This window comes from Monodon monoceros, unplaced genomic scaffold (genome assembly GCF_005190385.1).
Source record: "Monodon monoceros isolate NGI ecotype Baffin Bay Population unplaced genomic scaffold, NGI_Narwhal_1 Super_Scaffold_11, whole genome shotgun sequence".
Taxonomy (NCBI): domain Eukaryota; kingdom Metazoa; phylum Chordata; class Mammalia; order Artiodactyla; family Monodontidae; genus Monodon; species Monodon monoceros.
This window is the reverse complement of record NW_021703767.1, coordinates 91,010,462-91,026,992: the sequence shown is the minus strand read 5'-3', so window position 1 is coordinate 91,026,992 and position 16,531 is coordinate 91,010,462. Positions and strand designations below refer to the sequence as shown.

At 34.6% G+C, this 16,531-nt stretch overlaps 1 protein-coding gene across 2 annotated transcripts in view; it reads left to right on the top strand.

Annotated features, from left to right (window-relative positions):
* Positions 1-16,531, top strand: part of NAALADL2 (N-acetylated alpha-linked acidic dipeptidase like 2) — a 1,153,076-nt gene that overhangs the window by 532,368 nt on the left and 604,177 nt on the right. The window lies entirely within an intron of this gene.

The following is a 16,531-nucleotide window of genomic DNA, read 5'->3' as shown; positions in this document are numbered from 1 at the left end:
GAATTATGCAAGTAATGCCCTCTAAACACTGGGTCAGAAATCATTTTAGTTGATGAACACTCTCATTCTTAGAAGTGATGTGGTTGTCTGCATACCCCTAATTCAGCAATTCAACCCTTGATTTTATGCATACAGGCCAGTCCACACTCATTCCATTGAAAACATTTCAAACAATCTATCAATCTGGGCCCGATTCTTTTTATAATTAAAATAATTCTTTTGGATAGGATAGGTAGTAAGACTGTGAGGACTGGTTTAGTTAGACAGACAGGCTGGGTAGTAATAAACATATTCCTAGAGAAAAATGTAGGACCAAATGGAATGATCTCTAAATAGAATTATTTCTTTTCTATTAATTTCTCTGATATCATGACATGTCAGTAGATCCTTAATGGATGAATAATTTTAGTGCCAATTTTTAATCATCCTTCCCAAAGATAAATGCATTTTCTAGCCTGCCAATAATCTGTCACAAGTGTACCGCATGGCTTCTTATTTGATTTGTAAAATTCTTTTTTGACTTTTAGTATGACAAGAAGTAGCATAAATGCATTCATATGAAAAAAGATGACCAATTATGAATACTGCATATCCCTATTCCCATTCCCTCATTTTTTCACATATACCAGTGTCGTTAATATTAAAACAAAATTGTGTCCACCGAGAGGGGTGGGAGGGAGATGCAAGAGGGAGGAGATATGGGAATATATGTGTATGTATAGCTGATTCACTTTGTTATACAGCAGAAACTAACACACCATTGTAAAGCAATTATACTCCAATAAAGATGTTAAAAAAAATTAAATTCTGCTCTGGCCGTTTTCTTTAGCATATTTTTTGGTTCCATTAGTTTATAGGAAATAAAATGAATTACCTCAGGCTTAATAAGCCCTCAAGAGAGTATTAAAAAAAATCTTTAAAGATAAATGCAAATAGTTGCAACAAGTTCATTGAAAAGTAGATAAATTATTTACAATTGCTACCTTTCTAGAGTATATATTTTAGGAAGGGAGGTCAAAAAACTAAAAAGCCTATTTAAGCCAACTAGATATTGTAAAATAAATAGAGTAAGTGCTAGAGCACTGGGGACAGGGCACATAGTGTACTGCAAGGCTCACGCTTTGTCTAAAATAGCTGAACGCTCTACACTCCAGTAGATTGTTCAGAAGCAAGAATTCCAGACCAGTGATGTCAGATCTTCAATTTAAAAGATGAGACCAGAAAAGAAAGGAGAAAAAAGAAGAATCAGAAATTCTGGATTTTTTAAAACTTCCGACTTTAAATGTTAATAAAATACAAGATATAGGAGTATCAATGCTTTAGGTATTTGATACATTGTTATTTTGGATTACGTCTACAATATAATTGAATTCAGAAAAAAAATTAGAACAATTTTGTTCCCTTTTTTTCTCTCTGTTTATACATGTGCTGAGTACAGCCCAGCATGGTGCATATAGCCAAAACATACAGAGAGAGGTACTGAACAATATAAAAATAATGACATTTCAGTTCTTTGAGAGAAATATTGAGGAAAGCCTGGCCAGCAACATTGTGTGCTCATTTCCAGTTTTCATTCCTCACAGAAGCTTTGTTTTTCCAAAAATAACAAGCAGAAGAAGAAACTCTACTTTGCATGACTTTCTTGCTTAGGATTCAAATGAAATGTTTTTGTTTTATTAATTTCATAGAGACTAAAAATTAGTTCAAGTATTCCCAAACAGCATGATTTAATTTGGAAATATGTGCATATATTTTTAAAGACTAAAACTAGTCTGCTGGCCATCCATGAAAAGTAATGCTAAAGGTGGCAATTAACAGAAGTTGCTTGGTTGGTACCTTTTTCTCACAGTTAGCTTAACACAGTTCAATATAATTATGTAACATTATTATGGCTGTGAAAAGTGCAGTGAGTGACTATAAGAAAAATCAGAGCTCTAGCTTTAACTATACACCACTTTAAACATTGTGTAGCCATAAGCACCCATGAACTCATATGAAGATAAGCTTATGCCCATATTCCAAGAATTAAAACAAGGATTTGGAGTAGTGGGCTCTAAAGAATTAGTTCATTTCCCTTATATTTTTCCTTCTATTATCTTCGGGTCTTTGTCTTCATTGGAGTTTGTTAGGAAATCCAAACCCATTGGCTCATGACAGAAATTAAATCATAGTTTGTGTATAGTATATAGAAGCCATAAAAATGGTGACGACTAAGAAAAGGGCAGGGGAACATGAATAGATAATATCCATGTTACTTTAACTGTGTTTAATGAGTAGCCTGATCAAGTTTCTGAAAACCATTATGTATATTTCAGTTCTTTGCTAGCTGAATTTTTAGGTTAAAATGAAGCATACTTTTTAGTTGTTTCATGTATTATGTACTTCATATATTATGTAAATGGTTTCCAAATATTAAATATTCATGTAAATGTTCCATAATAGGTAATTAAAAGATATTTATTAAAAGAATATCTATTAAAAATTTATGTGTTATAAAAAAAAAATACCAGGACTTCCCTCATGGCGCAGTGGTTAAGAATCTGCCTGCCAATGCAGGGGACGCAGGTTCGAGCCCTGGTCTGGGAAGATCCCACATACCATGGAGCAACTAAGCCCGTGCACCACAACTACTAAGCCTGTGCTCTAGAACCCATGAGCCACAACTACTGAGCCCGCATGCCACAACTACTGAAGCCCGCACACCTAGAGCCTCTGCTCCACAGCAAGAGAAGCCACCACAATGAGAAGGCCACCCACCACAACAAAGAGTAGCCCCCGCTCTCTGCAATTAGTGAAAGCCTGCATGCAGCAACAAAGACCCAATGCAGCCAAAAATAAATAAATAAATAATTAAAAAAACAAAAACCCAAAATGCATATCAGAGCATCCATAGGATTTTTTCTCCTATACATTTGTTTTCTATTTCGATCATTTTTGTTCTTATTTTTATTACTTCCTTCTTTTAAATTTCATTTGAGTTTATTTTGCTTTTATTTTTCTAATTTCTTGAAATTGAAGCTAAATCATTGACTTTCTGTTTTCTTACTTGTTTAAGGCAATACATTTTTCTCTAAGCTCTGCTTTAGCTGCTTCCCCAAAATACTGCTGTCATATTTTCAGTATCATTCATTTAAAAATATTCCCTATTTCTATTTTAATTTCACCTTTGACTTAATGGTTACTAAGGAGAATTATCTAATTTCTAAGCAACTGGAATTTCTGCTTATATTTTTCTTTTTTGTTTCTAGCCTAACTCCACTGTGTTCAAAACATACAGTTTGTATGATTTTAGTGTTTTGAAGTTTGTTGAGACTTGCTTTATGGCCTACCATATGGGAAGTTTTGGTAAATGTTCCATGTGCACTTAGAAAGTTATTGGGCATGGTTTTCTGTGTATGTCAAATTGGTCAATTTTTTAAATTATTATTCCAGTCATATTATTCCAGAAAAGTCAACTTTTCTTTTTCTGTTTATTCTATCAGTTAGTGAGAGAAGTTTGTTAAAATTTCCAACTCTGATTGTGAATTTGCATATTTTCTTTGTACTTTCAAATTTTGTTTTGTAAGTTTTAAAGCCTACCTCACTTAACTAGAGATCAAGGAGTTTTGTCTGTTTGGTTTAACCATTTACCTGAAATGAACACAGTGACTGCCACACAGTAGATAGTCAGTGAACATTTTGCAGGTGGAGGGCTGGGGGGAGAATGAATGTGAGAATAAAAATACATATCTAGTGGCAAAGTCCAAAATAAATGCATGGGACAGTTCAAAGTGAGATTTGACCAACTGCCAAAGAAGTTCAGATGTTTTAGCTAGATTTTGCCAGATGGGAGCTTTTACATTTCCTTGTACATAGTAGATATTCAGTGATGAGGGTACTATTCTTTGTTTGTTTGTTTTTTTCCTTCATCTGGGAGCATATTAGCCATCTGCTTTTGCTTCATCAATTGGATTAGCATCACCAGTATTCATTCAGTGGTATGAACATACACACACAAAGACATATTTGACCTAGATTCAAGAAATGTCCACCATCTCTAGATTACTAGAAAGAATACAATTCTCTGAAACTTTGCTTACTGCTCTATCTTCCAGACTTGATGCTGTCAGCTTGCTCTGCCAGTCTTCATTAACTGGCATCTCTATATTCAGCTGTTTGGTGTGGGCCAGGGCAAAGAAACAAATTTCTAGATATCTTTTCTTAAAACTTGGGAATTATTCTAATTCTTTCCTAGGCCCATTTTAATATAATTTCAAATTTTGTGTTCAAATATTATATGAATATAAACCACCTAAAACAATGATTGGCACAGAGCAAACACTCAGAAAATGTTGGTAGTGGTGACAGTATAAATGCCATAACAATTATGAGTATTTATTTTAAAAAGCATTTGAATTGTGAACCCAATTTTGCCAACAGGTAATATTTTTTTGTTGTTGTTTTTGTTTTTATTACCAGGAGAGCATTTTCCTGTTGGGATTATTTTCTTGCATTCTTTTGTTAAACTTTTTTGCTCCTCTGTTTTTTCTACTTTTTTCCTCCAGTAAATACACGTTAATTACATAAAGAAAAAATAAAAACTTTTAAAGGGAGATGATGGTAATTTTTCTGTGAAGAATAAGTAACAAATAATCTGAGATCATTCTAGACTTAACTTTTCCATTGTGCTCCTAACTGTTAAGGACCTGGAGGGAAGAAAGAAAATATAAAACATTGAATCCAGTGTCTAGAATTCAAATGTGTAGCAGTATATTCAAATATCATGAACTTTCTCAGAAGAAGAGAAAGATGGCAAATAGGGCTTAATATCAGTAGTTCCAACCATGAATCAAATTATGTCCATGTATATATTCTGATGCAGTTCTTATACTAAAGTAGATGCTGTTATTCTTGTTTCAGTACTTGGGACAGATCATTTAGGACAGGAAAAGGGAAAGAAAAGTAACCTTTGTTATACTCCTGGAAGTGCTAGAGACTGTGCTAAGCACTTTACATATGTATTCAATGCTCTCAAAAAAACCTTAACATGTTACTATTCAACATATTACAGTGTGGAAACTGAGGCTCAAAAGATACTGATATGCACAAGGTCATCTAGCTTATATGTGAAAACCAATAGGTAAGCCCTCTTTCTTTTTTTTTACCAATAGGTAAACCAATAGGTAATCCAGAGTCTTTCCACTCTCTATTCTCCTCCTTCCAAAGCTCCTGTCTCTCTCCACCTGCACCCACTACCCTCTACCAATCTTTTGTTGATAGTTGGTTGTCCAATTATCCTGGATTATTCATGATGTTCAGCAGATGAGGGTCTGGCCCAACTAGGGATAGTATATGTCAGAAATACATCACCATCAATGCTGCTCATTTCTTCTCTAGCAATAAGCCTCCTTTCTTCTTTCTTCACATGTACAATAGAGATGAAGCTTGTAAATGACAGCTTATTCAAATATCTCAACATGCAATATGTTTTTCTTGTCAAAACCCTAATTTTCTATCATTTTAACATTTACTTTTCATTTTTCATTTTTGTTTCCATACTGTTATGACTTTCAATGACCAGATATCTCTACAGATTGATTTCAAAGCATTTCATAAAGATGACTGTTTTAAGAGTTTTTTCTCGTGATTTATGCAACATGTCATGTAATGAGTATGATTTAATAGAGAAGATTTCACTCGAATGCTGAAATGAATGCGTGCATGAAGGAAGGTAGTTTTGATTAACAAGTGACAAGTAACACAAATTCTTACTGATTTTGATCATTGTCCTCATGGAGACATTATCATTCATTGTTTTGACAATAGCTTTAATGTATTTGCAGTGTCACAGAAAGACAATATCTAAAAATTATTTTTTAAATATATTAATTCCCCCCATTATATAAGGTTACTTCATTATTTTAGTCAACCTTGCTGTACTACTCAAGATTTAATTTGCTATATTGGAAAATAAATGAAAATAAGTATGTTAAAATTATACTTTCAATATAGTCTTAACAGTATATTTAGTAAAAAACATTTACTGATTATTTGCTATGGTTCCCATTTACTAAGCACAAGGAACTGTAGTTAGAGTTTTAGGATGTGTTAAAAAGGGTGAGACTCAATACTTGTCCTTAAAAAGTTTATTTTTTAAGTTTAGTAAAATATGTTAATAATTTTGTGTTAATGTCAAGAACAGGGAATCATGTTAGTGTTTCAGGTACTTTAAACATTTCTCAGTAAAAATGCTTATTCTGAAGTATGGAGACCAGTCACTTTTGTTATGATCTTATTGAAATGGAATATGCTTCTCCCAATATTTATTCATTGGATCATAGAGTGGTGACTATTTAAATCAAGAATCCATGTAAGTTTTGGTACCATCCAAGTTTATGTCATTGCATTAGAGAACCAAGCAGATGACACTGAAGACTTATAATGTTTTACTGATTGGATTAACTTGTCCATTTTGTGAATCAACTTTTAGATTTAGCTTAGATAATTTAGGTGCTTAATCAGAAAGTGACCTTTGACAACTATTTTCCCTAAAAGACAGAGAAAGAGTCTCTAAAGCCAGGCGCTATTAACAGTAAGTATAACATTCTTGTGCTGGGCTGGTGCATTCTATAAAAGCTTATTAGCCTCCATTTTTTTCGCATTTCTTCTTTCTAAAATGTATTTTTAAATGCTTCATCATTAGATACTACTGTATTTTTTTCTTACAATCCAAATATGCACACGTTATTAACCAGGGATGGAATTATCTCCTGTACGAATGTGTGCAAAGGATGAAAGATGTAGAGATATACCATTAGACTCTTATTTTTTCTAATTCAGGTAGTAACAGATGTATTGGCAGTTTATTTTGTTTCATTTCTGTGTGTCCTGGGTTTTAGTCATTTATTTTACTGTTTGTGTAATATCAAGTTAAAAGAAATACCAAATTAATTGAGTATTAATTACCAGCTTTATGCCAGGGATTTAGCTAGAGATCACCAAGCCCGTCTGTGTGCCTTCCATAACGTGCAAATCAGACAGCTATGTACCATGTTCTCCTTGATCACAAGGAGGAGACAGGAAGATATCTTTCAGCTAATCTACTTCTGTTCTAGTTTTTTTAAAAATGGAGCATATAAGAAGCAGTTTTTTCTTTCTTGTTCAGATGGTTCTCAAACGCTGAAATTTAGACTACTGTGTTCTTGAAATACTTTGATTTCTCTAAGTCTTATTTTCTCATGAGCATAAAGATCTCTTTCTTCCAACCTCATACCATCTAACTTTTAATTATTTTACCCAAATACTATGCTTTATAAACCTCAACATTTGTATTGCTTTTGGAACGCATCGGGGTTTGAAATACTACCTGCTCCTTCTAAATAGCAGTGTAGTATAGTGGAAATCTAAAATACAATGTACTGTAGGAGAAATCTGACCTCCTTAATATCTGGGACATTTTACTTCTTGGTTACATTGCCTGACCCTCAAATTTCTTACCTGTAAAACAATAACAGTAGTTACATGAGGGTCTTTTTGTGAAATATTTATGCACAATGTTTTCAGTCTCTAGAGTAGACATTAAATACATGACTTACTGTTCATATGGTCTTTTAAAAGGCAAAAAGTAGTTGAGCAAGTAATCATGTTTTATTTGGCATGGTGTTAGTGGGTGGCTGGGAGGAAAAGTGAAAGAATCTTCCTTTACCCTCCTCACCACTTAATTTCTTGCTATCATGTGTAATACAGTTTTACTATGCATTTTAGTGTTAATATTTCTAAAGCAAAATTGAGATAAAAAGTCTGTTCATGCTATAATCTTGAAATTTACTAGGTACATATAGTGCATGATTCACAGAATTTACTACATTGAATACCAACTCAAATAAGAAATATCAAACCCCTACAGTATGAGTATGTGTGTATGTTATTGTATGTGCACATAAGAAAATCTCGGTGGACGTGAGTAAATGCGCTGTTTGTTTTCTGTGTAATGTGAGTGTGTTTCTTTAGGTGTTTTCTTTCCCTGTTCATTTACAGTAGAATCTTGGCACTCACCCTTGCACTAGGAATACTACATGCATCGCTTCCTCCAATTCGAACACCAGGGTTGCTCTGTGGCTCATCCAGTAGCAGGTGTGAAACATTGATATAAACAGAATTTTGTCTACCAAAGCCAAAATCCTCCCATTTCCAGTCTCTACCAGCCAGTGAAACACTAATGCCAAACTTACTTCCAAATTCAAGTCTCAGGCATCACAGTTCATTATGCTTCCTGCCAAAACTACTGGCCCATGGAAACTCCTAAAAATTAAGGCAGAGCAAAATTTTTGTCAAATATCATGTGATTTTAGGTGACACACTCCTAGTTTTGCAGCTTTTTCTGAAATTAGTAAATTGAAATTATATTGCAGTTAATTACTGAATAACATTTCTTTTTGGATATAGCAAACTGCCTAATTATAACAGAACTGTTCACCGTATATCTCAAAATATTGTGGGGAAAAAGTTCAGAAAACTGTAGATTCTCAATAAAATTTCTGCATTTTGACATTCGAAGGGATTTGAAATAATTAATGGATAGAATCATTTGACCAAACCATTTGTATCAATTTAGATTTAAAGGTTACATAATTTCAGAACATAGAACTCATATAGCTTCTTTAAAACTTTTTTGGGGGGGTGGTGCAGGGGGCAAGACTCATAAACAATTTGATAAATTTAAAATACAGTTTTAAAGGCAGTAGAATTAAAAATTGATCTTAGGAAGATTAAGCTTGAACAGGTATTTATTACTTTAATTATTTGGAATGTTAGGCAATATTTATTAGGAAATATTTTCTCTATCATTTTTTAAAGACCAGTACTTTTATAACCATGTGTATACCAAAGCTTTGTTAACACCCTTCAGGATGCATTTTGTTATATTGATAAAGTGGTATTCAGACTACTGTAATACATGTTCCCTTAAATCCAGTCAACCATCATAGTGTATAAGATTTGAATATGATAATCTCTCTAAGGTAAAGATAATGTGTAAAATGATACATCAATAAATTTTGAACAAATATTTACACTGTAAGTCTGTGGAAGATGCAGGAATTTGGGTCATAATTCTTAGCTGCTTATCCAGATTTTTCCCTATTAGATGCTGTGGGACTAGTAATCAGTACTTACAAAGACATCATGTCTAATACATGTAGGGATTTAGGTGCTCAAGTTAGTGCATTTTTGGTTTTGGTATTATTTTTAAGTAGGTACTGTAAAAAACATGTAGAGGCTGTGTACAGTACCTACAGTACTACCTTTAAAGGAGGTATATTATCATATACCTACTTTAAAACACTGGTATCCTGAGCTGACAGGATAGTAAGAGAAGTTGGCAAGGGAATCAAAACGTACGATAGAGTACTGTGGCAAGTGATGAAATCAGAAACTTTGAAGATTAATAGAAAGTGACACAGGGAGCAATGAAAGAGCTATGATTCAAAGAAGAACTAATAAAATTAGTATAGCATTAAAGATTTTGAATCAGCAGTTCATAGTTCTCCCATAATAAGAACATCAAGTAAGACAATTTTTAGTTTAAGAATAATAACTATTCAGAAAGAGAAAAACAAATACTGTATGCTAACACATATATATGGAATCTAAAAAAAAAAAGGTTCTGAAGAACCTAGAGGCAGGACAGGAATAAAGATGCAGACGTAGAGAATGGACTTGAGGACACGGGGAGGGGAAAGGGTAAGCTGGGATGAAGTGAGAGAGTGGCATGTACGTATATACACTACCAAATGTAAAATAGATAGCTAGTGGGAAGCAGCTGCATAGCACAGGGAGATTAACTCAGTGTTGTGACCACCTAGAGGGGTGGGATAGGGAGGGTAGGAGGGAGATGCAAGAGGGAAGAGATATGGGGATATATGTATATGTATAGCTGATTCACTTTGTTATACAGCAGAAACTAACACAACATTGTAAAGCAATTATACTCCAATAAAGATGTTAAAAAAATAGAATAATATGTATTTTTCAAAAATTATAGTCATATTCAAGTTCTCCCAAAAAAACAGATCAAGGGACGAAACACTCTCTACCTCATTTTTTGAGGTTTGTGTAACTTCAAATTAAAATCATGCCTGAAAGTTGCATACCAGCTTTACTTATAAAAATAGACATGATAATTGTGAATAAAATGTTTGCAAAATAAATCACATAATAGCTAAAAATCAATGCATTCTACTAAGTAGAGTTAATTTTTGGAATGCAAGTTTGAGTTAATGCTAAAAAATTTCAATTAAGGTAATCCACCGTATTAAGAAAAGGATAATATTATTGTCTTAATAAATGCATCAGAATTTCTGATAAAATCCAATACCTAATTATAAAACAGCTTCTATCAAAATGAGAGGAACATATTTAATCTAATATTTAGAAATAACTACCATAACTTATTAAATATTTTATTAAATATCTTCTGGAGGTTTTAGCCTGCTTAGTAATCAAAAAATTAACAATCTATAAATGACGAGAAAGGTAGTAGTAAAACTTCATTATTTGCTTATCATATTTTTAATGAAGAAAACTGAGAAAAAGATAAAAATATTATAATTAGAGTCTCGCAGGATTACTTGATAGAACAATGGAATAGTATTCCTCTACACCATCAATAAGCAGAAAATATTTTAATTTTAAAACATTTTTATGTTAACACTAACTGGGTATTTGATAACATTTAGGGCTTATTGTTATTTTATTATAAGGATGATATTTCTCCTCATATTGATCTTGTCTCAGTGTAATTCTAATCATAATCTTGATATGGAAATTGATACACTAATTTTAATATTAGTATGGAAGAGAAAAAGAAACAATAAGATGTTCTTGAGGAAGAACAAGTAGGAGGACTTGCCCTTCTGAATACTGAGGCATATTTTAAGGTAATAATAATTAAAATGGAATATTTCTATGAAGATGGATCAAAAGGACTAATGGAATTGACTAAGGAGCTGAGTCAAGACTCACAGACATGTGCAAATTTGTATATGACTGTCACTGCACATGAGTGAAGAATATGACAAAGGTGACTAGGATGATTATTCATATGGCAAAAAGTAATATTTCATGCATTCCTACCCCATACCACACACACACACACACACACACACACACATATAAACACACACACACACAAATATTCCAAGTAAACATTGAAATGTGAGAAACTTAATTCTTTAAATCTTTTATGAGAATGACTTCATTTCCTTAGGTTTGAGAAGAATTTCCTTTTTTAAAATTTATTTATTTATTTATTTATGGCTGTGTTGGGTCTTTGTTGCTGTGCGTGGGCTTCTCATTGTGGTGGCTTCTCTTTGCTGTGAAGCACAGGCTCTAGGCACATGGGCTTCAGTAGCTGTAGCACATGGGCTCAGTAGTTGTGGCACGTGGGCTCTAGAGCGCAGGCTCAGTAGTTGTGGCTTGTGGGCTTAGTTGCTCCACGGCATGTGGGATCTTCCTGAACCAGGGCTCGAACCCGTGTCCCCTGCATTGCCAGGCAGATTCTTAACCACTGTGCCGCCAGGGAAATCCCTGAGAGGAATTTCTTAAGCACATCAAGAAAATGTGGAAACCATTACACTGTATTAAAAAATACATGTACACAAAGGCTCTCTGGAGCAAATGACACCATGCTGTGGCCCGCTTATGGCACTGTACATTCTATTAAAAACAAATAAGAAACCCAAAAACCTTTAAAAAATGTACATTAAGATTATAAACTTTTATAATACCATAAAACAAGACATTGAAAATGAAAGAGAAGCCAAAAACTGGGAGAAGATATGTACCCTACACCTGACCTAAAAATATTATCAGGAATACACAAAAGCTTCCATAAATGTGGGCAAAAGACACAGATAGTCATTGCATAGGAAGGGAATATGGGTGGCTAAATAATACATGAAAAAATCTTCATTAGTAATCCTGGAAATGCAAATTAAAATCATAGTTGGATACAATTTTGGATACAAATTAATAAATAATTTGTATTATCCAAATAAAATAATTTTATTATCCAAATAAAAATTGGATACAATTTTACTTTTATTGGATAGCAAAAGTTAGCTACTCTAAAAATAGGACCTCTTAGGGCTTCCCTGGTGGCGCAGTGGTTGAGAGTCCGCCTGCCGATGCAGGGGACGTGGGTTCATGCCCTGGTCCGGGAAGATCCCACATGCTGCAGAGCGGCTGGGCCCCTGAGCCATGGCCGCTGAGCCTGCGCGTCCGGAGCCTGTGCTCCACAGCGGGAGAGGCCACAACAGTGAGAGGTCCGCATACTGCAAAAAAAAAAAAATAGGACCTCTTAAATAATGCTGGTAGTACAACAAGCTTTGGAAAACTATTTAGCATACACCAGTGACAGTATTTCTGAGTTACATAATGATATACAATTTTACACCCACTACCCTTGGTAAAAATATAAGATAAAATAGAATAAAATAATAAAGACAATACCAGGTATTGGTGAGGAATGGAAGAATAAGTTTCATGCAGACCTGGCAGCAGTGCAATCAGAACTTTTAAAAAAGCATTTTGGCATTTTTGATTAAAGTTATACAAGCACATAACCTATGGACCAGTAAGTCCTTCCCTAGAGAGGTTCTTGCCTATATCTATCAGGAAACATAGACAAGAATGATCAATGCAGCATTATTTGTAATAATGAGAAAACAAAACAACTTTAAAATACTTGTCTCAGGAAACTGATAATAAACCTGGAGGAATCTCAGAAATTTAATACTGAGTGAAAATCAAATCACAAAAGAATATTCGTATATTTACAATAATCATCATATTGTAAGCTGCTAAGAGAGTAGATCTTTTTTTAAATTAATTAATTAATTAATTCTTGGCTGTGTTGGGTCTTCGTTTCTGTGCGAGGGCTTTCTCTAGTTGCGGTGAGCGGGGGCCACTCTTCATCGCGATGCGCGGGCCTCTCACTATCGCGGCCTCTCTTGTTGCGGAGCACAGGCTCCAGACGTGCAGGCTCAGTAGTTGTGGCTCACGGGTCTAGCTGCTCCGCGGCATATGGGATCTTCCCAGACCAGGGCTCGAACCCGTGTCCCCTGCATTGGCAGGCAGATTCTCAACCACTGTGCCACCAGGGAAGCCCAGAGAGTAGATCTTAAATGTTCTCACCACAAAAAATAGATGATAGTTATGTGATGTGCTGAAGGTGTTAGCTAATGGTATGGTGGTAATCACTTTGTAATATATAAGTGCATCAAATCATCATGTTGTACACTTTAAACTTACATAATGTCATATGTCAGTATATGTAAAAAAAGAATATATAGAAGATAGCAAGTATATAAAGGTAGAAACTCAAAGCCTAAGGAATGAACTGTTAAGGACTTATAGATACATACATATTAAATCTATAAAAAGAAGAAAAAGGAAGCCACAAAAAGAGAAAAAAGGTTGGTGATTACCCTGTGGGCCAGGGTAACTGATGAAATAAAGACTATCTAGAGGGCTTCAGTAATATTGGAAATGTTATACTTCATAGGCTGGGTCATTCTTTCATTATTCTTCATAAGTTATATATGTTATATATTATATATTCAATTTTTTCATAACATTGAAAAATGAAATTATAATACAAAAAGTATATATCCTTTAAATTGAAAGTGAAATAGAGAATACAAATATCCTTTACTCAGTAATTTAACTTAATAGTGAATAATATTTAGAAATTCTCCAGCATTGAGACAAATTACTAATTCTTCATTTGAGTCCCTAAAGTAGTATTTTATTTACCTTTCAAGGCCATGTTGTATAGTGTAAACATCTTGAAACGTTTTTTTGTGTTGCTTACACTGTAAAGCACTTTGAACCTGAGACTAGCAAAAGAAATGGCAGAGTAAACGTCTTGCCTACTAATTGGTAGACTTATGGTCATCAATTGACTGGGTAGAGGAGAAAAAAAAAAGAAGTCTAAAGTAGTATTAAAATTTCTCTTCTCTTTTTCTGTTAATGTTGACTGTACATAGTCAAATTTACATGAATAAAAAGTGTGTATTCTGCAAGTCCACTTTATACATATTACAAAAGGACATTATTGGTTATTAATTTCCAAATGGTTTTTTCATCAAACTGAGTTAAGTTTCAATTCAGTTAGTTTACTTGCCCTGTCCAAAATACTGCAGAAAGAACTGCAGTTAGGAGCAAAGAAAGAGAGTTGCAGAGGCAGAGATCAGATACAGCAATGAAAGAACAGGGAAGAGAGCAAGATGAGGGAGTAGGAAATACTAACCTGTATTCACCCCTCCTCCCCCCCACCAAAAAATTAGATACCCAGGCACTAAAATAGGTCTGGGAGGGCTATAGCAACACAGTGGATCAAAAAAAAAAGGAGAAAAGTTGGGGGGGAGATCAGTTTAGCTGGGACATCCAAAGATGGCTAGGAACCAAGAAGGATGGAGGCTATTGGTATCAACCATGGTCCCCAGTGGTTGGCTCTGTGGAGGATCCTAACAATCTTGTCACTCAGGACTGTAACACCCCGACAGCCACAAACTCCCCACAGCTTTCATGGTGGGAGGCCCCAAAATGTTCATTGGCATGGACTTCAGTGACCTGATGCTTAGAGGATACCAGCAGCTTTCACCACTGAGGTAACCAAAAGCCATCACTGCTGCAGACTCCCAGGAGAGGGAGATGCTGCTGTCCCTCCCCACACCCAAAAGAATTGCTGTTGCAGAGTCCCCAGAACCAGGGCTGCCACCACCCCCCTAACTGTGCACATTCCCCAGAACTCAGAACCATGGCTACTCTGCTATATCTGCACTTTAGACCTGGATATAGCTGCCATTCCATGTGTTCTTGTGACTTAGGCAATAGAGTCACTGCCACTGTAGGCTGACCAATGTCCTGGATCCTGGGAGCTGCTATCACTCTACAAGCACCTATACTCCAGACCTTGGCTTTGTGATTACTCTATGGGTGTCCATTCATCAGACACCCATGCCACCCTCACTGTAATAGCCCTACAAGCCAACCAGGCACCAAGAGGGATCCCTTCAGCCAAAACATCCTACATGGGGGAAAAAGAGATGGGGAGTCCCCAGCAGCCTTTGCTACCAAACAGCCCTCACTGCTACTGTGTACAGTCACAACCTTGGCCACTGAGGACCCCTACAATCTTATATCAGACAAAATAGACTTACTTTAAAAACTGTAAAGACACAAAGAACATCATTATGTAATTACAAAGGGATTGATTCATTAAGAGTATGTAACAATTGTAAGTATATAGGTACTGAACATTGGCACCTATATTAAGCAAGCATTAACAGATCTGAACAATATAATAATAGTTGGGGACTCCAATACCCAACTTTAAACAATGGGTATATCATCCAGACAGAAAATCAGTAAGGAAATATTGAATATGAACTACACTTTAGACCAAATGAACCTAACAGACATATACAAAATATTCTACCCAACAACAACAACAACAGAATACCCCTTCTTTTCAAGAACACATAGAACATCTCCAGGATGGATCATAATTTAGGTCACAAAACAAGACTTAGCAAATTTAAGAAGTATGAAATCGTATCAAATATCTTTTCTGACCACAGTGGTATAAAACTAGAGCTCAATAATAGGAAGAAAGCTGGAAAATTTTTAAACATGGAAATTAAACAGCATACTCCTGAGTAACCAGTGTGTCATGGAAGAAATCAAAAGGGAAATCAAAATACATCCTGAGAAAAAATGGAACAGAACATATGAACACTTATGGGATGCAGCAAAGACAGTTTTAAAAAGAAGTATATAGCGTTAAATACTTTAAGAAAAAAGAAAGATCTCAAATATGCAATCTAACTTTACGCCTGAAGAAAGTAGAAAGAGAACAAACTAAGCCCAAAGTTAGCAGAAAGATGGGAATAACAAAGATCAGTAAATAACAGAAATCAATGAAATAGAGACCAGAAAAGCAATGGAAAAGATCAATGAAACTGAGCTGTATTTTTGAAAAGATAAACAACATCAACAAACCTTTAGCTAGACTAAGAAAAAAGAAGACTCAAATAAAATCTGAGATAAAGGAGGAGACATTACAACTGCCACCACAGAAATACAAAGGAACTGAAGAGACTACTATGAACAAATATCAGCCGACAAATTGGAAGCCTAGAATAAAGGATAAAATCCTTCAGAATAAATTTAACCAAGGAGGTGAAAGACCTGTACACTGAAAACTTTAAGACATTGATGAAAAAAATTAAGACAAATCAATGGAAAGATATCTCATGTTCTTATTTGAAGAACTAATATTGTTAAAATGTCCACACTACCCAAAGCAATCTTCAGATTCAATGTAATCCCTATCAAAATTCCAGTGACATTTCTAAAATCTATATGGAACCACAAAAGACATTGAATAGCCAATGCAATCTTGAGAAAAAAGAACAGAGCTGGACACATCACACTTGTTGATTTCAAACTATATTACAAAGCTATAGTGATCAAAAGATTATTTTGT